The sequence below is a fragment of the Chlamydotis macqueenii genome, chromosome 2 (genome assembly GCF_036417535.1).
Source record: "Chlamydotis macqueenii isolate bChlMac1 chromosome 2, bChlMac1.mat, whole genome shotgun sequence".
In the NCBI taxonomy this organism is placed as follows: domain Eukaryota; kingdom Metazoa; phylum Chordata; class Aves; order Otidiformes; family Otididae; genus Chlamydotis; species Chlamydotis macqueenii.
Genome location: NC_141557.1, coordinates 60,396,267 through 60,419,977, shown reverse-complemented (window position 1 = coordinate 60,419,977; position 23,711 = coordinate 60,396,267). Strand labels below are relative to the sequence as shown.

Genomic DNA, 23,711 nt, shown 5'->3' with positions numbered 1-23,711 from the left:
TTGACTGTAGGCAGCTGGCTAGAGTGGTTTTTACAGCCCCCCAAATGGTGCTGTGGGAGGCTGCGTTAAAGGAGGAAGCAGACAAGGTGGTTTTAGAAGCTTTAGTTCCGAATCATGCCCTGCACGGGATTAGTGTGGAAAGGATTCTAGGGTCAGGTAACTTGGCTGATCCGGCCGCACAGGCTAATATGCGGGGCAGGGATATCCACGCTGCCGCGCAGGTGGCGCGGGTGGCGTTCGCAAAAATGGGTAAATATGAGGACAAAAGGCAGCTGTATACTCAGGTGAGGCAGGGCGTAGGGGAGTCGTATACCTCTTTCTTGGAAAGGCTACAGAAGGCGATTGAGAATTCTGATTTACCAGAGAATGTGAAACCTATAGTGGCGAAAGAGTTAGCTAAACAGAATGCAAATGAGGTAACTCAACAAGTTTTGGCGCAATTGCCTGGGGATGCAGGTGTGGCGCAGATGATTAAGCAGGTTATGGAGGCAGAAGCGTTGCAGCAAGCAAAACCACTCATTGCAGCAGTTTCCGCTATGCGATCACCCTCCGCGGGCCCCACCTGCTTTGGTTGTGGGGGTGTAGGACATTTCAAGCGGCAGTGTCCTTCAGGGACCGATCAGGGGATAGAACTTACCGGTGGCCAGAACAGGAGATGTTTTCGATGTGGGCAGGGCGGACATCTTGCCAAACAGTGTCTGCAGCCACGCTTGGCCAGAGGGCAGTCAGCTGAGCCGGGACCGCCGCCGATGGCGAGCTGTGAGGGGGGCGAGCCGGGAGAGGCTCGGCAGTGGCTGCCCCTCAGGCGAGCCCGGTGCTGGGAGAAACGGCGGGTGCAGGCCGGTTTCTGTCACGGTCGCCGTGGGCGGGCTCGCCCGGTGACTTGGCGGATTCAGGTACATGCTTCAGAGATGTCCAGCAAGCTGAAAAGCCATCCTGCTGAAAATGGAGAGCATTCCAAGAGAAAAACGGAAAACGAAACGGACAGCATGGCTGCCTCCGCCCTTAGCACCTACACCCCAGAAGAAATGGTACAGCAGATGAAAGAACTTGTCACTGAGAGCAATGAGTTAAAAGAAGCCATGAAGTTGCATAACCAAGTTATGAAGGACCGGTACGAGGAACTTTCCATCTGTCGAGAGAAGCAGAAAGAAGAACAAGAATTTCATGAGTTAAACTTCGAGGAAGTTAAGCAGTGCTTGCTAGACAAGTGCATGGAAAATGAAAAGCTACAACAACCTCAGAACTTAAAGGAAAGAGAATGAGCTGAAATGGAGGGCTGCATGGCTCCTGAGAAGGAAATGAGGGAGCTGATATCCTAGGTGCAACGGCTCCGGGCTGAGAAGACCGATATGCTAGGCATCGTTTCAAATCTGCAGGTCAAGCTGAACATCTCAGCAGAGGATTCCTTTGTGGAGATTGGGATGAACGAAAGAGAAATAAATAGAACTGCAAAGGAACATCAAGAGAATAGTGGTGAAATGACCAGTAACATTGATCTCTACAGCAGGAGCAAAACTGCCGATGAATCAAAGAATCTGCAGTCTGAGGAGCTAATTGTAAGCCAATTGCTCTACTGCCTTAGAAATGAAACTTAGAAGAGGGAAGAACTTGAGAAGGAGCTGCAGAATCACAAAGAGAGACTGTCAAAACTGGAGAAGAAAACCAGCAACTGCCTGAAGAGTGGGACACAAACTGAACAGCAAGCAGAGGAGAGTTCAGAGGCTGTTGGCAGTGAAGTAGAAACTCTGAGTTTGCAAGTTTGTGCTCTGTTTAAAGAGCTTCAGGAAGCCCATGAGAAGGTAAAAGAAGCAGAATTGATTCAGAAGCAGCTTCAAGAAAAGTGCCAAGTACTGGAAAGAAAAAGCTCAGCTGCTGCATCAGAACTGGAGGAAAAGCAGCAGCTAATATACACCATCAAGAAGCTGGAACTTCAGGTGGAGAGCATGCAGGCAGAGGTCAAGCTGGAACAAGCCAAGGCACATGAAGAAAAGGCGAGATATAGTAGCTTGCAGGATACAAATAGGAAACTCCTTCCTGAATTCACCAAGGCAATGAAAACCATTGATGAAATAAAAGTCAAAGAGCTGCACAAAGTGGATAAAGTTGTGGTGGAACAACTGAATGCAAAGGTGGAGTTGGCAGAACAAGCGCCTGCAGCAAAGCAGCTCCAGATAGATGAAATGAAGCAAATAATTGCTAATTATTTGTTATTGACTGTGCCTTTTGATTTGAAAAACATTTATTTTTTCTATGATGCTTTCAGTTTAATTACTTGGGAAACACACCCATCAGTTTACTCGGGAATACAGCATAAGACTTTTGGCTATGTACTTAATAGAACTATAGATCAGTGGTTTAAGAAAATTTTATATTTCGTTTTGGAAATTTCAACTTTAGGCTAGAATGATTCAGCACAGAGGGGGGATGGGGAGAGGTTGTCTTGTTCCCTTTCTCATTGTCCTGCTTTGGTTTTGGTAATAGATAGTTTTCCCCAGGTCGAGTCTGTTTTGCCTGTGACGGTGGTTTTAAGGATTTCCTGTTGCGCCCCGCACCCCCCACCGCCCCCCCATCCGGCAGGGCGGGGGCAGCTTGCCCAAAAACTGCCATGGTTACAGATGCTCCCGTCTGAGTTGACCAGTGGCCTTTAGCAAGAGGAAAGCTGCACCATTTGAATGAGTTAGTTGACGAGCGATTGCAACTTGGACATATAAAGCCAACAGACAGTTCCTAGAATACACCTGTGTTTGTAATACAGACAAATCGGGTAAATGACGACTCTTACAGGATTTAAGGGCAGTAAATTCAGTAATTGAGGATATGGGACCTTTGCAACACAGGTTACCATCTCCTTCGAGGTATGAACTTTGTGTAAGTGAAAAGATTAATCCCTCAATATTGTCTTCGATTCTGCCTATGTGGTCAATGTAATACAATGCACTGAATGGACAATGTTAAAGGAAATTAATGATCTTTTTTGTATGACCAGTTTAAAAAAAAAAAAGTTGAAGTGAAAATAAGAATCTGGAAGCAGGTAATTGGGAAGGACCATTCCCTCTATTATGTGGGGGAAAGGATATGCTTATGTCTCTACAGGAGCGGTGAACAAGTGGATCCCTGCACGATGGGTACGACCAGCGCTCCAAGCTGCCTTGCGTTCATCGGACTGTTAACAAGCTGTGTGGCAGCTCCATGGACATCAGTCACGGAAAGAACAAACGTGTGGGTAACTATGGCTGGTGCCACAGGGTGGGGCGTCTGTCTGTATCACCTTCAAATAAGCCTTTCAGAACATGCTTGGGCAATCTGCCAGATCAGATAGCGGTAGGACAGCAACTCTGTGTAAAACAACAGCAGCCGCGAGTGCTGAGTGCTAAATTACAAAAGACGGAAGTTCTGGGATCACTAAAGATGGACTTCTGCCTATTTTCTTTAACTATTCAGGAGCTAATGTTACTAGAGGGGTAATGATTGTAAATGCTTTAAGACCTATACATTGCAACAACACAGCATGGTGTAATCACGCGAGCACATATCAAAATCCAGACAGCATAAAAGACTTAAACGAAGTACACATAGCTTTGAATCTGATTGCCAAGATAATACGGAGTTTTGGAAACCAAGTGAAATTATTGCTGCTTCAATATTTGCACGTGGTGTGGCAAGTGCCCAGGCATTAGCTACGCTAAATAAATTGTGCTGTTGGCTTGCTAAGCAAACGCACGCAACTGCATCGGTACTATCAACACTGTTAACTGATGTAGATTCTATACACTACACTACTTTACAAAACAGAACCGCTGTTAGCCTGCAGAGCACATATTTGACAGACCTTGTTGCATGTGCTGGCCACACGTGCAGCAACATCTAGTCGGGCCCTGTTGTGTGCGCTGGCCACGCGTGCAGCAACGTCTAGTCAGTACTCTTTCACTGAATCTGCTGAGGGTATAAACAGAGGTGGCTCGGAGCAAGGGAGAGAGGATGGACCCAGAGCACACTTTATTTACAACAGGGGATGCCCTGAAGGTGCTGCGCCTGCCTCTTTTCTCTGCTCTGACCCGGCTGATAATCACCCTCCTGCTCGGCGGTGTCTTTGGCGTAGTCGGGCTGGTAACAGAATAGATCAGTAGTAGATTTTTTTATTATTAGCACAAAATCATGGTTGTCAGGATTTTGATGGGCTTTGCTGCATGAATCTGTCTGATCATTCGGAATCTATTCACAAAGTATTCAAAACTTGCAAAAAGGAGTACAAAAACTGCAATAAAGTGATGATTTTGATATGTTCAGAAATCTTTTTGGTGGATTGATATAAGCTTATTACAAATAGCTGTAGGATGTTTAGTCATTCTTTTTATATATGTATTTTGATCTGTATTCCGTGTGTGTGTTGAAATATGTGCAGACTTTAATAGATAAAGCGTTGAAACAAGCCTCTTCTCATAAACAAAGAAGAGAGAGATGTGGGTATTTCTTGAGCCAGTACGGTGTCAGTGAAAGCAAACTGACCTTGGGAGAGGGATACAATCATGCTCGCTGGAAGAAAGCCATGGAATGAGAAGGGAAGCTTTAAGATACAGCAGAATTTATGGCTTGTTTCAACAGAGGCTTGCAAAAAAGAAACTAGTCACTGGCCTTGTAGATAAGAAAGTTACTGGAGTTGTTATGTTTGTAATAGGAGAAGAATGTTATAGTAGAAAATTACTAGAAGGTAGTGAAACTTAGTTTTGCTTAGCAGTCATGAATATGTATAACGTGTGATCAGTAACTTTATTGGCTAAGCTTGTGTGTGGGATAACTGGGTGGTTGCTATCCTTGGCTAAAATCAGAATTGTGATACTAGGCATCATACTAGGTATAATCATTAACATTCCGTGCTTGGTCACCTGCCTACAAAAGTGATACAGAGAATACTACATCAGGGCGCGCACGCCGTACGACGTTAGTTCCGACTGCCCATCTCACAGGCTCGGGCTGTAGTGGCAGCCTGTCCAGCATGCCAAGCAGCAAAGCCGAAGCAGGCCTTATACTACCCAGGCATTAACCCCAGGGGTATGCTCCAAACCAGGTATGGCAAGTGGATATCACAGAGTACGTGCCATTTGGCTGTCTCAAATACATTCATGTTGCGGTCTACACTTGCTGCTGAGCTCTCTTCGCGTGTCCATTCACGACGTCCACGACACAGAAATCCATCCTACACCGGAACCGGGTTTTTGCCTGCCTAGGAGTACCTTGGTAGATAAAGACCGACAATGGGCCTAATTATTGATCACGGGTATTTCGCCACTTCCTGCAGACGTGGGGAGTCTGCCATACGTTTGGCATTCCTCTGAACAGCACCGGGCAAGCGATTGTAGAACGTGCACACAAAACCCTGAAAGCACAGCTAATGCGCTTAAGAGAGGAGGGAGAGAGGGGTTCGCCAGAGGTCTTAGTCGATAAAGCGCTTGTAGTACTGAATCATATGTCCTTTGCTGACCCCCAATCCATTTCCCCTATCCAGAACCATTTTTCCTCGTGTCAGCTGCTGTTTGGGGGCAAGGCACTCCCAAAGGTCTGGTACCACCTGCCAGAAAACCCATGTTGGGAAGGTCCTGCTGACTTGCTAACATGGGGACGAGGGTATGCTTGTATCTCCACAGGTGCAGGGACCTGATGGATCCTGGCCCGGTTGGTAGAGCCGTGGCTGAAGGATTGGCAAGGTAACCGAGCAGCACGGCACTCTCCAGCTCACCCTAGTGGGATTGATCCTGATTGTGAGTCTTCCAGTGCCAGTGATAACGACTAATTTCTGGGAGCAGTTCACGAACTGCACCGACTCTACTCAGGTTTGCATAGCGTGTGGCCTGTTGGGCTCTTGGGAATGCCACCCACACAGCCCTCGCCATATCTGAACCGGCGACGCTTTAGCAGCACACGACGAAGGACTGACACAAATGAAGTTGGCATTAGATTATGCCCTTGCAAGGTATGGCATCGGTTGCAGTGACCTAGAGGGAGTCCTAGGTCTCCAGGGTTACTGATGTTTGGACTTCAGCAAGAACACCTCCTCAGCCTTGGAGAAGACGCATGCGCATGCTGCCCAGTCAGAATTCAGTGTCAAAGCCCTAAACGGACTGGGGTAGTTTCCAGACTTGTTCGGTTTACCTAGATGGCTAAGAAATATTGTGTCTATAGGTTTGATGATCCTAGCAGTTGCTTTGATAATGCTTTGTTTGTTTCTGTTGTTGTTACGTTTCTTGCATGCTATGATTAAGGGGTCACTAGGCGACTATCAATGATCAACTATCTTATGGCGGCATCCGCCTCAGGGTACCAGCCATTAGACCAGGATGATTTAGCATAGAGAGGGGGGAATTGTGCGGTAACGTTAGCAGGGCTGCATGTACGCAGGAGGGGCGGTCCGTGGCGATTCACGCACTGGGCACAGATAAGTCCATGAGTGCAGGGGGCAGGTGTGTCCACGTACATGGTAGGCACGGATAAGTCCATGAGTGTAGGGATAGGTGCGTGCCAGGCATAGATGGGTCCATGGGCACAGGGGGGCGGGTACGTTCATGTGCGTAGCGGGTGTACGGGTATTTAACCCTGTATTGCGCAGCATTAAATTGAAGGTTTAGCTTGACGGTATCCATGTGATGCCCTACTTTTGCCGGGGCAGGGCTTCGGTGCGTCCCGGGTTGGTTTGCTGGCAAGAGAGCCGGCACTCCTTATTCTTCTTTTCTCCAGATTAAACAGTCCCAGCTCTCTCAGCCTCTGCTGATTTATCAGATACTCAAACTCATAGAATCATAGAATAGTTTGAGTTGGATGGGACCTTTAAAGGTCATCTAGTCCAACCCTCCTGCAAGAAGCAGGGACATTTTCAACTAGATACAACTAAATTCAACTCCTTGATCATCTTCATGGCCCTTTGATGGACTCACTCCAGTATTTCCATGTCTCTCATGCTGGCAAACTCAAAGCTGGATGCAGCACTCCAGATACAGTCTCACAAATTTTATAAATATCTCTACCTTCCCCTCAAAAACTCTACCTCTGTTCCCAGTTGCAGTGATAAATGCTAGGGCAGGTCCTCAGCTCATGCAAGTAAGTACTGTTCCACAGAAGTCAAGGGACTTACACCAACTTAGACTAGCTGAAAAGCTATCTCAAAATGTCATGATTTGATATGTTTACAAGCCATTCCCTTTCTAGTCACCTTGTGGCTGGTCTGCTTACAGCTTCCGTATATGCTAGAATATTTGAAGGCACATTTCTTTCACTGCAAGTTTCAAATGATCTTTTAATGAAGGGCTGAATTGATTTTCAAACCCAATTATGTTGTTAATTAAACTTCTATTTTCTCTTCTTTCCATCACCAGCTTAACATTTTCATATTCCTGGTTTTTGATACAGTCCCTGGAGTTTCTGCTTTCCTGGGCATTAAAACAATTACCTTTACAAGCACTTCTGAAATACCACCTCCAGAATTAACTTTATTGGATTACCTTTGAAGGAGCAATGGATCTGTTTTAGCAGCACCATTCTAATGTCCTCAGCCAGCACCCTCAGGGCAGACTTATTTTAATTTTGAAAGTTAGTAAAGTAGTAGCAGTGATATGCCTTCTAGTGAACATGCTAACTGACTTGAACAGGTTGCCAACAACTTATTTTTCCCTGCACTAATCTCTGCAAACAGTATGTCTGCTTAACTGTAGTCTTTCCTGCTCACAGGTTGTGCTTCAATATCTTTGCTCTATCATTAATGCTTTTACAGCCTAAAGTGTTCACTGAGTATTTTGTGGCTTACTGTGTAACTACACAAGTAGAGTATAATGCTATCTGTTTTTACAAAATTATAAACTGACCTCCATGTGTTTTATATATATAAGTAACAGCAGCAGCTAGAATTTAGACAAAATCTAGCATTTTTTTTTTTTTCATTTGAAATAAAAAATCCCCTGAATGTAAGATTTAATTTCTTGCGTTTTTGAGTGTAAGCTACATCATACTGTTTCTTCTCTCCAGTGGATAAGCTCTGAGTCCCAAACAAGGGACATGGTGTTCCCTCTGATACCAACAAAGGCACGAAGAATTTCTCTTAAGAACTTGAGTAGGGCTTGTTTTCTGCTGCACAGAGCCTAGCTCAGTAGCTAGATCCCTCCGATTTGGAAGGCAGTTAAAATCTATGAACACTCTATAACCATACTGTATTCTACCTGTTTTGAAAATATTTGAGAGAGTTTTATTATTTTAATTTCAATATTAATTATATAACCTTTTATTCTGGTTTTATTTAGTGAAGAGAGGCTGTGGTGGTAGCTTCTGTAAGAAACTGCTGGAAGTTGCTCCGCTTTATTCAATGGACTCGAACGGGCCTAGGGCAGACCCGCTGCTGGCCAAGGCTGAGCCATTGGTAGCAGAATGTTCCATGATAACGCCTCTGTGATAAGGTATTTGAGAAGGGGAAAAACAGAAAAAAAAAAAAAAAAAAAAAAGAAGAGATGATGTGAAGAAGCTGAGCGGGGGCAGAGAGGGTGAGGTGCAATCCTCATGGGCCTTGCAGGCCTCACCCTCTGGCCTCCCACCAGGTGGCTGACTGGGCCTGATTCAGCCCAGCTTGGCTGCAAGAAGTGGAGAGGAGATGAGATGTGAATGAGATGTAAAGAGATCCTGAGAGGTGTCTGCCTGCCTGTTGTGAGGAAGTTTTCTTGTGAGAGGAATGGCTGCAGACACCAAGATCAGTGAAGAAGGAGGGAGAAGCGTAATGCAACTCCTGGCCAAGATTCCCCTGCAGCCTGTGGTGATGACCATGGTGGAGCACATTGTCCCCCTGCAGTCCATGGAGGTCCACAGAGGAGCAGAGATCCACTTGGAGCCCATGAAGGACCTCACATCAGGGCAGGTGGATGCCTGAATGAGGCTGTGGCCCTTGGAGGGCCTGCTGGAGCAGCTGTTCTGGAGGGACTGCACCCTGTGGAAGAGATGACCCATGCCGGAGCAGTTTCACGAAGGACTGTGGCCCATCAGAGGGACCCCACGATGGAGCAGAGGAGGAATATGAGGAGTTCTTCCCCTGATGGTGAGGCAGCGGCATAAAACAACGTGTGATGGACTGACCGTAACCCCCATTCCCTCTTCCCCCCTGTGCTGCTCAGGGGGGTGAGGAGGTAGTAGAGATAATGTTAAGCCTGGGAAGAGGGAGGGGTGGGGGAGGTTGTCTTGTTCTCTGTCTCACTATCCTGCTGGTTTTAGTAATAAATGAATAGTTTTCCCCAAGTCGAGTCTCTTTTGCCTGTAACATAACTTTAAGGATTTTCTCCCTGTCCTTATCTCAAACCTCGAGCCTTTTTTCTTATATTATCTCTCCCTATTCTCTCAGAGGTTGAGAGGAGTGAGAGAGAGACTGTGTAGTCTCTCAAATGAGCCTGAACTACGACACTTTTCTACAAAGAGACTAATGTTAAAAACAAATTCTGGTTCTCTCATTCACCTTAAGCAATATCAGAAGGACCACTTGTATATGGAGACTCTAATTAACGTGGAACTGGCAGATAAAACCTATCCTTAAAGAAGCAAAAAGAGGAAAGGCTCTAAGAGTGATGCCATAAATGGAAGCTCCTATGTAGAGGAAGTTCTCAGTGAGTCTTCCAGGACTCACAGAGTTGTTCACAGAGTTGTTGCAAGTCAAGAATTCCAGCTGCTATAAATGTAATTGAAAGTCAGTGAAAGACATTAAAAACTTGATTTTCAAAGGTTATAGGCACTCCTTTTTCCCATGGACTTCATCGTGAAGCTGACAGTCCTCGAACTTTGGGGAAAAAGGTAAATCAAGCTCATTTGAAATTATTTTTTTCCAAGCAGCAATTACTTTAGATGTTAGAAAAATGTTTTAAGTATTAGAATTAAGTAGTCTGGAACTCAGAGTTCAGAGATGTTCCCACTTCAAATAGCCAGGCCATAAAACAAAGACATGCTACTTTATGTGATGAAGAGAAACAATAGGAGTAAAAATAACTCTTCTCTTTGTAGTCGTTCAAAATGCAATGCAAATGAGCTGCCTGCTACCTAGTTTAAAGAATCACCTATATTCAATGAACAGCAATGCAAAACAACTCAGATACGACCAGTGAAGCTTCCCAAACACATACTCAGTATTTTTCAGACAGAAGTAATTTTTCCGCACATTTCAATAAGCAGGACATTGAGAATTCAAAAACACTTTTTAATGATAAACGGAAAAATTTTCTTCATACTTTATTTTACTTAGCTGGAGTATTTAATGATTATGATCTTTTTAAAAATACATGTTTTATTTAAATATCAGTTCAGACACAACATAGGAATATTTTGGAATGAGAGTCAAGTTAAAGAGCAGGGGCAAAAGGAAAAAAAAAGGGCAATTTCACCAAAAACAAAGCTGGAGAAATCGCAGCCAAATTCCTGCAGTCTTAACAGATGCTTTTAAAAAAAACCATACGCTTGAACTTTTTAAGAACTAGTTTTAAGCATTTTCCATTAAGTTTGTGGTATCTCCCTATTCATCAGGAAATTCAGAAATATCCTTAAAATTAAAGCAGAGATTCTACCTCCAGGTACCATACTGCGTGATAAAGACTGATATAAATACCAGCAAAATATAGTTTCTCTTGACAGTAAAACACCCTGATCAATAAAATCAGATAGCAAATTCTGCCTAGTGATTGCAACACAATGCAGATGTTCTTCAGACTTTCAAGGTAGGCATTTGATATTGCCTAGAGACACCAGGATGGTAAACAGGACATTTCAGTAATCTGGGGCAAAGTATTACAGTATTGTCTTTCTCCTAACCAGAGACAACTACTAGTCTCCTTAGATTAATGATCTCCTGCTGATCATTATGGATTAATCAATATTATGACTTTTTCATTTTAGTTTGCACTATTATCTGTCAACGTTTCTTTATTTTATCAATTGTTTCCAAAGGTCTCAGAAGAGGCAGAGTCCCTGTTTCAGGCACTGAAAAAAAACCACTTCCAAAAGACTATTACTTTCTGAAAGGACTCCCACTCTGGCTAGTAAAGTTTGTGCTGGGGGTCCTGACAACACTTTATCAGTCTTGTCCCTTCCCCACTTCCCCTTAATGTCTTGTTCGTGCTGCCAGTGCTAGCCATCAAGCTTCTAAGAACAAACCAGAAGACTTATGTAAAATAATGCCCATTATAGTAAACAAAATTAGGTTTTGCTACTAATTTAAGGACAAAGATGGAAACATTATATGCAACAGCCAGAAGGAGGGACTAACTCAAAATTTAAAGAGAATAATGCCATCAACATCCAAGTTAAAAATGAACAGAGCTAAGAAATTAAGAAATATCAGACCATTGTCTGTCCAAATCAAGAGGCTAGTTAATTATTTTGCCTATTTGCATGATATCAAAATTTCTCCATTTCCACTGAAGCCATGAGGAGAACTCAAGGATTCTTGGTATCAAGCTCTTTGAAAACAAGGAACTTAAATTAAAAATTAGTTCCTTAGTATGATATAGATTTATTTCCACTTAAATTCAACGTACAGCCATACACCACTCCATCTTCCCCTTCCATTGTTCTAATAAATGCCATACTTTGGGGGTTTTAAAATACATGGTGCAACAGACCCTGTGCATTCACATCAGGCTGATGTTAAAGAACTGTAAGTTCACTGCACGTGATTTCCTCATTCCCAACATAGCTATTTACAGGGAGGACCTCCAGCCCCCAAGAGAGCATATCTATCTTCACAGCGCTGTAGTCGCCTTTGTCCAGACTTTACTCCTCTGGAGCCTTTTGGAATGTACATGGTTCTTCGATGTACCCTGTGGGTTCCCATGAGCTGACTCCTGATTCACTCTGTTCAGATGCCAGTGATGTCATTGCAGCTTAAGGCTGTTTACATCCACTGAGGATCTGTCCTCGGATGGAGAAAGAAAAGCTCATCAATATTTGTGTCTAAAGGTGCCGTCTGTGACTACTAAAACACAAGGTCCAATTTATTGCAAATTGTCCATTAACATATCTGCCCTTCCCTTGGCAATAAAAGAAAAGACCTGCTCCACTCATGTAAATTTCTACAAAACAGTACATAGTAAATCACAATACCCGACTGCCCCAAATTTGTGTGTAAAAATCTGCTTTTAGAACTATTCACATTGCTTTTTGTATAAGTTTCAGTTCTGGAGGGGAGAGGAGGAAGAGGAGTGGCAGCCTTCTTAGCACAATGTGCTGCAATGCGTTTAGAATCATAGAATAGTTTGGGTTGAAAGGAACCTTAAAGATTGTCTAGTTCCAACACCCCTGCAAGAAGCAGGGACATCTCCAACTAGATCAGGTTGCTCAAAGCCTCATCCAACCTGGCCTTGAATGTGTCCAAGGATGAGGCTTCTACCACGTCTCTGGGCAATCTGTTCCACTGTTTCACTACCCTCATTGTAAAAAAATTTTTCCTTATATCAAGTCTGAAACTACCTCCCTCTGTTTTAAAACCATTACCCCTTGTCCTATCACAACAGACCCTACTGAAGAGTTTCTCCCTGTCTTTCCTGTAGGCCCCCTTGAGGTACTGGAAGACCGCTATAAGGTCTCCCCGGAGCCTCCTCTTCTCCAGGCTGAACAGCCCCAACTCTCTCAGCCTGTCTTCATAGGAAAGGTGCTCCAGTCCTTTTATCATCTTCATGGCCCTTCTCTGGACCTTCTCCAACTGGTCCATGTCCTCCTTATGTTGGGGACTCCAGAACTGGATGCAGTACTCCAAGTGAGGTCTCCCGAGAGCAGAGTAGAGGAGCAGAATCACCTCCCTGACCCTACTGGCCATGCTTCTTATGATGCAGGCCAGGATGCAGCTGGCTTTTTGGGCTGCAAGGACTCATTGCCTGTTCATGTTGAGCATTGACTAGCACTCCCAAGTTCTTCTTCTCAGGGCTGGTCTCGATCCATTCTCCACCTAGCCTATATTTGTGCTTGGGACTGCCCCAACCCATGTGCAGGACATTTCATATGCATATTTGTCTCAAATAGCAAGAGACTAATAACACAGCTAAGAGGTAGGCTTTTACTGATGTGCACACGTGTGTGTGCACACGTGTGTGTGCACATGCATGTGAGTGGAGCTGGAGGTGCAAATACCTACCCTATAATCTAGGATGGCAAATAATAAAGGATATCTCAGAATAAGAACAATTCTTAAGCTTATGTAGATCTGATGAAGAACAGAAAAAAATCTTTCATGATCTTGATGCATATAGGTAACTGCCATGGCTTTTCACTGAAGATAAATTTTGCAGATTGTCCCTCAAATGCCTTTTAAGGGTAGCATTTTCAGTGCTAGTAGGCAATCTCTTGTGATTAAAGGATAGGTTTTAAAAAAGTGAAAATCAATAAGTGTGTTTTCAAGTCAAGATAACTACTCATTGGTGCACACTCTTAAGAACAACAGATGACCTATGGCTCAGATAAAAATCAAGGGTTCAGAAAACTGGAAGAAAAAATGAAAATAAACCTTTTTTTTTCTGTAGGCGGCTACTCTGTGTGCATTTATGGACATAAGTCTGAACACACTGGCCAAGCAACTAGGACATGAATGTGAACATACAGATTTGGTAACAATCAGCAAAATTAACTAAAAAAAAAAAAAAAAAAAAAAAGAGCTTAATTGCTTACAATTGTCTTTGAGGGGTGATTACCAGACTATTAGTTCTACCAGGACACATTAAGCAGTCCATAAAACAATAATAATTAATACACTCTGTGTTCTTGGTTAAAAGTTGAGTGAGTTGAAGAGCAGAGTTCACTGATCGAAATGTGCTTGGAAACCAGTATCAATATGATACACAGCAGAGTCATATTTCAATAGGATGCTCATTTAATTTCAACCAGCGCAATAAATGTCTTTCATTCTTGTCTAAATGAACAGGGCGCTTAGAAAGTATAACAGCCTATTTGACTCCTGGGATTGGAGTCCTAAAGGGAGTAGCAGAAAGGAGGAGATTTAGTTATAGTTGTTGAAGCTACTCCAAGCATTTATTATTATTACTGTAATAGGATTTTTTTGTATTGTGACATATTGTCATTTCCCTCATATAATCTGAGTTTGGACAGGTGCAACTACATGAAGTACAGTTAACTTATGTAATAAAAAAAAATTATGTATATGTGTATTATCTTGGTTCTTTCATAATACTTTGAATTAAAGTTGAGAAAATCTCCAGTAAGCAGCTAACTGCAATATAAGACTGACTGTCTTGCTTTTATACTTCAATGCTTTGTACTGTACTGCCAGAAAGCTATTTTTAGACCTGCTCTGCAGTTGCAAAGTTGTTGCTTATATCTTGTCTAAAGGAAGTAAGGCTGGCCTACTGAGACTTTGTTTTTCTCTCAAGGGTAAACTAAAATCAATTAAGCTTAAATATATGGTGTAAACCATGCACATAAGTGGCTGTGATGGAAATATTGTGTACTTATTCATAACAAAATATTTATTTGGGGAAGTGAAATAGATAGGCGTATCTGAAAATTATTACCTCTTTATTGTCCTCTTAAAGTTGTTGTCTTTGTGCCTAAGGCTTGAAAGTTTGGTTTCCTGGCACCATGACAAAGTAAGCAAATGTATCTCCATAGAACAGATCACTGCTGTCTACAATTCCACAATAAATAACTTGTGAAATGTAGCACAGACATTCAACTAGATCCTGTATTGCTCCAAATAAATCCACACAAGTATTTCTGATTACAGGGGATGTTTTTCAAACACAGCTGCTCATATTACTGTGGGATAAGTAAATAGCAGAGTCAGAGAAAAATATTAATTTAATCTATCTAAATATAGGTAAATAGACACATAGTGTCAGAGATAAGCAAGTATCTACACGTGCATATGCACACAAACACATGAACCAAGTCATTGTAAAATTGAATACAGACATAGGGAAGGTGTCTTATCCTGACTGCTCTTATAAATTACGCAGATTCGGATAAATATTATTTAACCATCAGATTTTGTAGTTGATGCTAAACCAGGGAACTGAAGATGGAGGAAATAGGAAGCGAAGAAACAGAAAATCTGAACAAGAGATTCCTTTGAGACCTTCTATAACGTATCAGCCATGCCTTAAGAGGCCAGAGCCCCTGAATTACAGCACTAGTTCTTCTAGTATTAAATAATCTTCTTCTCTGGTCTTCTATTAATGTCTGTTTCTGAGTCTGTTATACATCCAAATGTACTCAAGTGAAAGGGAAACTGTTATTTCCAAAAGTAACACCCAATGACTTACAAAGAAGACCTACGTAGCTGTGGTTTTCCCTGCTATTCTATAGAGGGATTCTGTAAAGTCCTCACATTAAATCCTCATATTAAATCCACTTTTTTGACATTTATACACACACTAGATGCAGGAATTGACCTTACCAGTCTTTAAAATAAGCCATTCTGCCTTACAATGACCTTCATCAACCTACAAAAATGTTCTTTATGTCTTACAGAGAAAAGCAAAGAGGGATGCACTAACAGACCGTTAGTTGATCGTACCAGATTTGTTGAAGTCTGCAGCCAGCTATCTTACAAAATGCAAAGAAAAATAACCATAGTAAAATTCTTAGCAGTAAGAGTTAAAGGAATGTTTTTATACTGAAATTTTTGTTTTAATTATTCTAGCTCAAAATTCTGAACAAGATTATGACTTCTCTGAAACAAAAGAATAGAGACAACGGCCACATCTAGGTTTCTGGGTGGGGAAGCTGAACCTAAGTGTTTTGCTTCATGCCTTACTATAAAATAAGGCAGACATAATGGGTAAAAAAGACAGTATTGAAAAAAAGGATGTGTGTGAAAAGATGTTTCCTCTCTTCTTGCAGTCACTTAGACTTCCAGTCTACTTTAACCAAAGCTATGTACTATCTGAATTACATTCTCATGCATTTGAAAATGAAAAAAAAAAAAAAAAAAGAAAGATGCTAACAAGAAGAGAAGTCTGCCGGCTCTCTTGCCAGCTAACCTACCCCGCACGCACCAGAGCCCCGCCCCGGGGAAAGCAGGGCATCACACGGATACCGTCAAGCCAAGCCTTCAATTTAATGCTGTGCAACACAGGGTTAAATACCCGTATACCCGCTACTCACGTGAATGCACCCGCACCCCCTGCCCCTGCGCCCATGGACTTATCTGTGCCCACCAGGTACATGGACGCACCTGCCCCCTGCACCCATGGACCTGTCCATGCCTAGCACGTGAATCACCGCAGACTGCCCCTCCTGCATACATGCAGCCCTGCTAACATTACCCCACAAAGTTTGCATAATGAGTGAATAGGATGCTATTGCTCAGTATGAGAAAGATGACAAATCAAAGCAGGACATGGCATTTGACTGGTTCGTGGGCAGCTTCTCCTACTTTGTCTCCTAGCTTACCATTAATATTTTGTGGGCTTGGGACCATAAGTGAGTCTGTTACCCCTTTAGAAGTGGGAAGAAGAATCTAGGAGGTACTTTTCATTTAGATAATTATGGGAATTATGGGAACAAATGACATGTACCCTTGATAATATACCTATCCAAAATTTATGGCTTTAAACACAGACAGTCCGGAACTAGAATGACATGTTCAGGATATAGAATTATTTTTCTAAGGCTACATTGAACTTTTAGACTCAGAGAGGCCACATAGGAAAATGAAAATAGTTGCTTTGAAGATTTTAAACAGTTGTGATTTTACTAACATATGCCTATTCTGGGAGACAGATGCATATAATGTGTATATAAATGCCCAGGATATGTTTTTCTTGAAGTTCAAAGCCAAAGCTGTCACATTTTCATGTCCATTTGCAGTGTATGAGAAACACAGTTCATGTGCAAACCTTGAGACAGACACATTGAAACAAGACAGATAGGTAAACAGAGACTAAGAGGAGTTTCAGAGATGCAAAACCAAAATATGCCAAGAGATTGAAACACCATCATGCCATCATCACACCATCTTCCTCCCCAGTCTTGCTTCCCACGCTAAATTCTGTTCAACACTTTATTTGATGTAAGGACGTTTCAGTGTGACTTCTCCTGTTCCCACATGTCACTGGTCAACACATCCCCCAGAGTATTCTGTAGCTTCCAAGTGCTATCTGCTGGCACTTTATCTCTTTATGTAACTACATTGCTACTATTGGACATACAGTACTCCCTCTGCTTGGTATCACTTCAAATTTTGTAGAGCAATGGAGGAAAAAGTGCATAACCCTTAAATTCTCCCCTCCAGTGTGTCTATGGCATCACACAGCTTGGTGTCATTGGCAAACTTGCTGAGGGTGCACTCTATCCCACTGATCATGTCACTGACAAAGATGTTGAACAGGGCCAGGCCCAACACGGACCCCTGAGGAACACCACTCGTGAGCAGTCTCCACTTGGACATTGAGCCGTTGACCACTACTCTCTGAGTGCAGCCATCCAGCCAATTCCTTATCCACCCAGTGGTCTGTCCATCAAAGCCATGCCTCTCCACTTTAGAAACAAGGATGTCATACGGGACAGCGTCAAATGCCTTGCACAAGTCCAGGTAGATGATGTCCGTTGCTTGTCCCTTATCCATCAATGCTGTGACCCCATCATAGAAGGCCACCAAATCAGTCAGGCACAATCTGCTCTTTGTGAAACCATGTTGGCTGTCACCAACCACCTCCTTGCTCTTCAGGAGAATCTACTCCATGACCTTGCCAGGCACAGAAGTAAGGCTGACCAGCCTGTAGTTCCCTAGGTCCTCCTTGTTCCCCTTTTTAAAAATGGGGGTTATGTAACCCCTCTTCTAGTCATTGGGAACCTCACCAGACTGCCACAATTTCTCAAATACAATGTCCAGTGGCTTGGCAACTTTATGTGCCAGTTCCCTCAAGACCCGTGGATGCATCTCATTGAGTTCCATGGACTTGTGCACCTTCAGGTTCCTCAGACATTCCCAAACCTGCTATTCCACTACAGTGGGCGGATCTTCATTCTTCCTTTCCCTGCTTGTGCCTTCCAGAGCTTGGGTGGTGAGACAAGAGCCCTTATCAATGAAGACTGAGGAAAAAAAGTCATTGAGCACTTCAGCCTTCTCTATGTCCCGGGTAACCAGGTCACCCGTTTCCTTCTGGAGGGGGCCTACATTTTCCTTGGACCTCCTTTTGTCCCCAACATACCTATAGATGCCTTTCTTGTTTTTTCCTTATTTCCCTGGCCAGATTCAATTCCGTCAGGTCTTTAGCCTGCGTCACCTGATCCCTGGCTGCTCACACAGCCTCTCTGTAATCCTCCCAGGTTACCTGTCCTCCCTTCCACTCTATATAGGCTTCCTTCTTGATTTTCAGTTGGTCCAGGAGCTCCTTGCTCATCCACGCGGGCCTCCTGGCCTCTTTGCCCAACTTGCTGTTCCTCGGGATGTACCACTGCTGAGCTTGGAGGAGGTGGTCCTTGAATATCAACAAACTTTCCTGGGCCCCTCTTCCCTCCAGGTCTGCATCCCGTGGCACTTTGCCCATCAGGACCCTGAAGAGGCCTAAGTCTGCCCTCCTGAGATCCAGGGCAGAGAGCTTGCTGCATAGCTTCCTCGCTGCCCTGTGGATCTTGTACTCCACCGTGTCATGGTCACTGCAGCCAAGGCTGTCCTTTAGTTTCACATCCCCCACCAGCCCCTCCCTGTTGGTGAGAACAAGGTCGAGCATGGCAACCCCCTCATTGGCTCCTCTGTCACCTGCAGGAGGAAGTTGTCATCCACACATTCCAGGAACCTCCTGAACTGCCTGTACCCTGCTGTGTTGTCTCTCCAACAGATGTCAGGGTGGTTGAAGTCCCCCATAAGCACTAGGGCTTACGACCACGAGGCTGCTTCTATCTGCCTGTAGAGGGCCTCGTCTGCTCTGTCCTCGTGGCCAGGTGGCCTGTAACACACTCCCACCGTAATGTCCCCTGTTCCTGTCCTTCCTCTAATCCTGACCCACAAGCTCTCTGTCAGCTCCTCCTCCATCCCCAGGTGGAGCTCCATGCACTCCAGCTGGTTGCTGACATAGAGAGCAACACCTCCTCCTCATCTCCCCTGCCTATCCTTCCTAAAAAGCCTATACCCCTCCATGCCAACGTTCCAGTCATAAGAATCATCCCACCACGTCTCTGTGATACCAATGAGGTTGTAGCCCTGCATGCGTGCACACATCTCCAGCTCTTCCTGTTTGTTCCCCATGCTGCATGCATTGGTGTATAGACACTTAAGCTGGGCCCCTGACAAAGCCGACTTGCTAGCTGGAGCAAAATGAGTTCTCTTTGTCCACAGTTTAGGTTCTCTCACACTTACCAGTGATCTTTCTCCAGCTTCTGGGCACTTGGTGCTGGCACTGATGCCATGCTGACAGTGGTGTGCTGGACCGTGCTCCCCCTCGCCCAGCAACAGTAGTTGAAAGCCTTCCTTACAAACCTGGCAAGCCTTTGGCCAAGAACGCTCTTCCCCATCTCAGTAAAGTGTACCCTGTCCGCCCCTAGAAGACCAGGCTTCTACAAGCAAGTCCTGTGGTCTATGTAGGCAACACTCCTTAAGCCAAGTGTTGACTTGCCAGATTTGTCTGGCCGGAGGTGAGGGGTGAGGCTAGGAAAACCAGCTCTTGAAATACAATGACAACAACCAACATAAAAAGGGAAACATTCTTTGATGGAACACCACTTCTTCACTTCACTTCACTTCACTTCACTTCACTTCACTTCACTTCACTTCACTTCACTTCACTTCACTTCATTCATTCCACGGAATACTCTTCACCTCATTCATTCATTCAACGGAATACACATTTGCCGGAATACACATCCACAGAACATCGAGACGACTAACACTGGACGGATTGTTCCCCCACTGAGCGAACTGGACTGTCGGGATGCTGCAGCTCTGCGGTGGTAGTTATTACAACCAAAACTCTTTTCCCTCTTTCCTTTCTCTCCTTTCTCTTCCATTTACAAACTTCTTGTTCGGTTAATAAAGTTACCTGGCGCTTGACTCCATTTTGAGTCTTAATTCTGTTCCCAAGAATACGAGCAAAACCACACTCCGGTGTGTGAGAGGTTGATCTAGCCACCCCTAGCCTCCCAGACTCGTCTGAGGTCAGCTGGAACGCAAGGGGACCTTCCTCTCATCCGAAACTGAAATGTGACATTATTTAATTGACGTAGTCGGCAGGATTCTCGGAGAAACAGAAAGTATCCAGTTGCTTTATCAGAAACTCTCATGTGTGTGTGTGTATGACTGAGACCTACATTGGTACAAAGCGAGTGCGAAGTCCGGATCTGTGGTTCTGTTTGTCCACGAGGAAAAACAGCCAGAGAAGGACAAAGTGATAGAATTGGGCGAATGACAAGTCTCTTTCGTGAGAAATTTGAAAGGTGTGTCCTCCTGAGAGTGTGGAGGGGGAATTGTGGTAAAAAAAAAATTGTGGTGCTGCCCTCTCAGGATGAAATAACCCCTCTTTTGTGACATAAGTGCTTTCATGAGAAATTTGAAAGGTGTGTCCTCCTGAGAGTGTTTGAGGGGGAATTGTGGCAGAAAATTGTGGTGCAGCCCTCTCAGGACGAAATAACCCCTCTTTTGTGAAATTTGAAAGGTGTGTCCTCCTGAGAGTGTGTAGGGGGGCATTGTGATAGAAAATTTAACGTGTGGCCCTCTCAGGATGAAATAACCCCCTTTTTGTGAGATAAGTGAAATTTGAAAGATGTGGCCTCCTGACTGTGTGTGTGGGGGGAATTGTGGTAAAAATTGTGGTGCAGCCCTCTCAGGACGAAATAACCCCTCTTTGGTGAGATGGGTGCTTGCAAATCTGCAAATGTTCGTGATGAGATCCCCGCTACGGTATTGAATAGGGATTTAGAGAAATTGGATGACATTTTGGAAAACTATCATGCTCGCCGATCCCTTCAAGGACGAGAATGGGCAAAAAAATCATTGGTTCCAACCGCAGAGTATAGTGGATAGGATCATGATATTGCAGAAGGACTCCAAACTTAGGCCCAGGAAGGGAAGATCTATAATTTGTGCCATTTTAGGAGCAAGTCTGGCACCAGCTAGAAGATAGGAGGCAGAGATTATGTCAAGATAATGCCGTGATAGACTCTTTGAAACTGGCAGTTGAATCCTTACAAGAACAATTAAAAGAGACCAAGCAGTTGTTGTTGGAGGAGAAACACCTGAATGTTTTACTAAAAGAAACATTGAAGGAAGAATTGTGGAGAGAAAATGACTCGTGTGGAGAGCTGGAGTTGAAGTTGGAAGATAAGGGGATAGGGAAAATCTACCCTCAGGGGGACTTGCAAAAGGCAAAAGAAATTGTAGAGAACCCTCCTCACATGTATCCCCTAGTTAAAACTGAATATGTGTATGAGGGGGAAACTGACAATCATCCCCAAATTATTACTAAAGAGGTTCCGTTTACAGCAACTGAGTTGGCAAAATTAAGGAAGGATTTTGCAAGGACTCCAAAGGAATCAGAAACAGAATATGTCTGGAGAGTGTCGTTGTTGGGGGGGATGGAATCTTGTCAGAAAAGGAAGCCAAGGATATTGGGGTCCGGGTGTATTTTTAACTACTGGCAATTATCGGGCCCCATGGTTTTTGACACAGAGGGCCGCATATTGCGCTGGGGGACTGAACCCTTTGGAGAGGGGAAACCCCCTAGCCATCGCGGGCACAGTGGATCAACTGGTAAAGAGTGTGCAGAAGGCTGCTTGTTTGCAAATGACGTATGATAGAGAGCTCAAACCTAACGAGGGCTCTCTAATGATGATGCCTGTGGATCCCGAACGGATGACTCCTCTAATTCAAGGACTTCCTGATTCCCTGAAACCCATTGGGATCAAACTGTTACCGAAATCCGGAATAAAACTCCTTAACGGCAATGAGAAGTTAAGAAGCAGGCACTTCTTTATTGCAGCGCTGGGTGCATGGGGGAATCACTCCACCTAGCATGCACACCTGTTCGATCAACAGCACAGGTTAAATACACATTAATTATACATATTCACTAAATTTCTGAGAAATATTATACATAAACATCAACTTCCCAAGAAATCATTATAATATTCCCCACCCACTTGCACATGCTCAGTCTTTTGAGTCGAGGGTCTTTTGGTGGTCTTGGTCGTCATCAGAATGCCCCCTCCTCGAATTCGCTGGTCATACTCCTTCTTGAAATCTCCATATATGGTCTTGAGCATAAGGTCGTGTTGTTCTTGGAACTTTCTGGCTCCAAAGTGATGGCTTAGAGCCTATTTTTACAGGTGGTGTTTGGGACCTACCATTGTTCTACCACTCCTCCTAACTACCCCAGACATGCTAGACTAACTTCTAACAAATGAGATATTGTAATAGCTCTAAGATTCCCATTCCCTCTAAGGACAAACAGATTTCATATAAAATCTAACCTATGTGACTACAGTTCTACAGTTAGCAAGAATCATCTCATATTTATATTTAATTTTCAACATTTATGTCATGTAACAGCTACAGGGGAAGATACAAAGTACCCCTGTGGCAGATAGACTTACAGGTGCTCTGGAGGGAACAGTGACCCCCGATCACAGAAGGACAGGGAGGAAAGTGTGGACATGGGGAGAAGTAGCCCAAGAACTCATAAATTTTGGGAGCAAATACGGTCCCGTTGGTGGATCCGGGAAGAAAAAAAAAACCTGAAACCAGAGCTGTAAAAGCCACAGAAAAAGGTGAAGGGTGGCCAGCACTGGTCAAGAGAAGTCATGATTCTAAGTTGGTCCAACTTGCTGATCCTGCAAGAGGGAGACCCCTCAGCTGTCAGGAATGGTGGCAACTGGGGCTCCTGACAGATATTCCCCGAGATTTAATGGATGGACTTCTAACCCAGAAATTAGAGAAACTTGTACAAACATGGTCAGGGCGAAAAGTCAATTTTGGAACAACCCTAGTGCCCCACCATGGATAGACCTTGGGGAAGAAACTGATGCAGAAAAGAGGGTGATGGGAAACTAGTTCCTCCGTTCCCTGAAGGTGGAGGGGGGAATGGAGGATGGATGTTTATAAAACAACTCACCTTAAATATGAGAGATTTATTGATTATTGTGGCTGTAGGGCCACAGAAAAAAAAAAACAGTAACCTTTTTAACTGACATGGGAGCACAAATTACTGCACTGATGCAGACTGAGGCAGAGCAATGTGGAATTTTGACTTTGTCGAAAAACCTTATTCCTTCTAAACAAGCAGAAACACCCCCACTCCCTGCCTCTCGATTGCTTTTTTTTTTTTTTTCCTATTCTCTTCCTCTTCTCTCACCCAAGAAGTGAGTTCCGTTTTGTAGGAGGAAGAAAGCACCAGACCAGAACCTGACATTCCTGCAGAGGAAGTGGTAAAACCTATCAGCGAAGATGTCTCCCTCTAGGAAACTATAATACAACCTACTTGCAACACCCATGAACTGCAGCTGGACCATTTGCTGGAGGGGTCAGGGCCAGAAAAGGACATTACTGGATCTGTGGACACACTGCCTACAAAATACTACCAGCAAACTGGTCAGTTTGTTATATTGGAATTTTCCGGCCTCTATTTTTCCTGCTTCCAGAAGCAGAGACTCCCCAAATAGCAGTGAAACTGTATGATAATTTGGGTGATGAAGGTGTTGCATGCAATAAGCGAGCTATCGAGATTGAAATAGGTGGAACGCAAAAATGGGGGAAAAATGAGTGA

General features: G+C 43.9%; 1 pseudogene; it reads left to right on the top strand.

Annotated features, from left to right (window-relative positions):
- The first annotated feature begins 911 nt into the window (after positions 1 to 911).
- LOC147601667 (optineurin pseudogene) lies at positions 912 to 23,711 on the top strand (annotated as a pseudogene).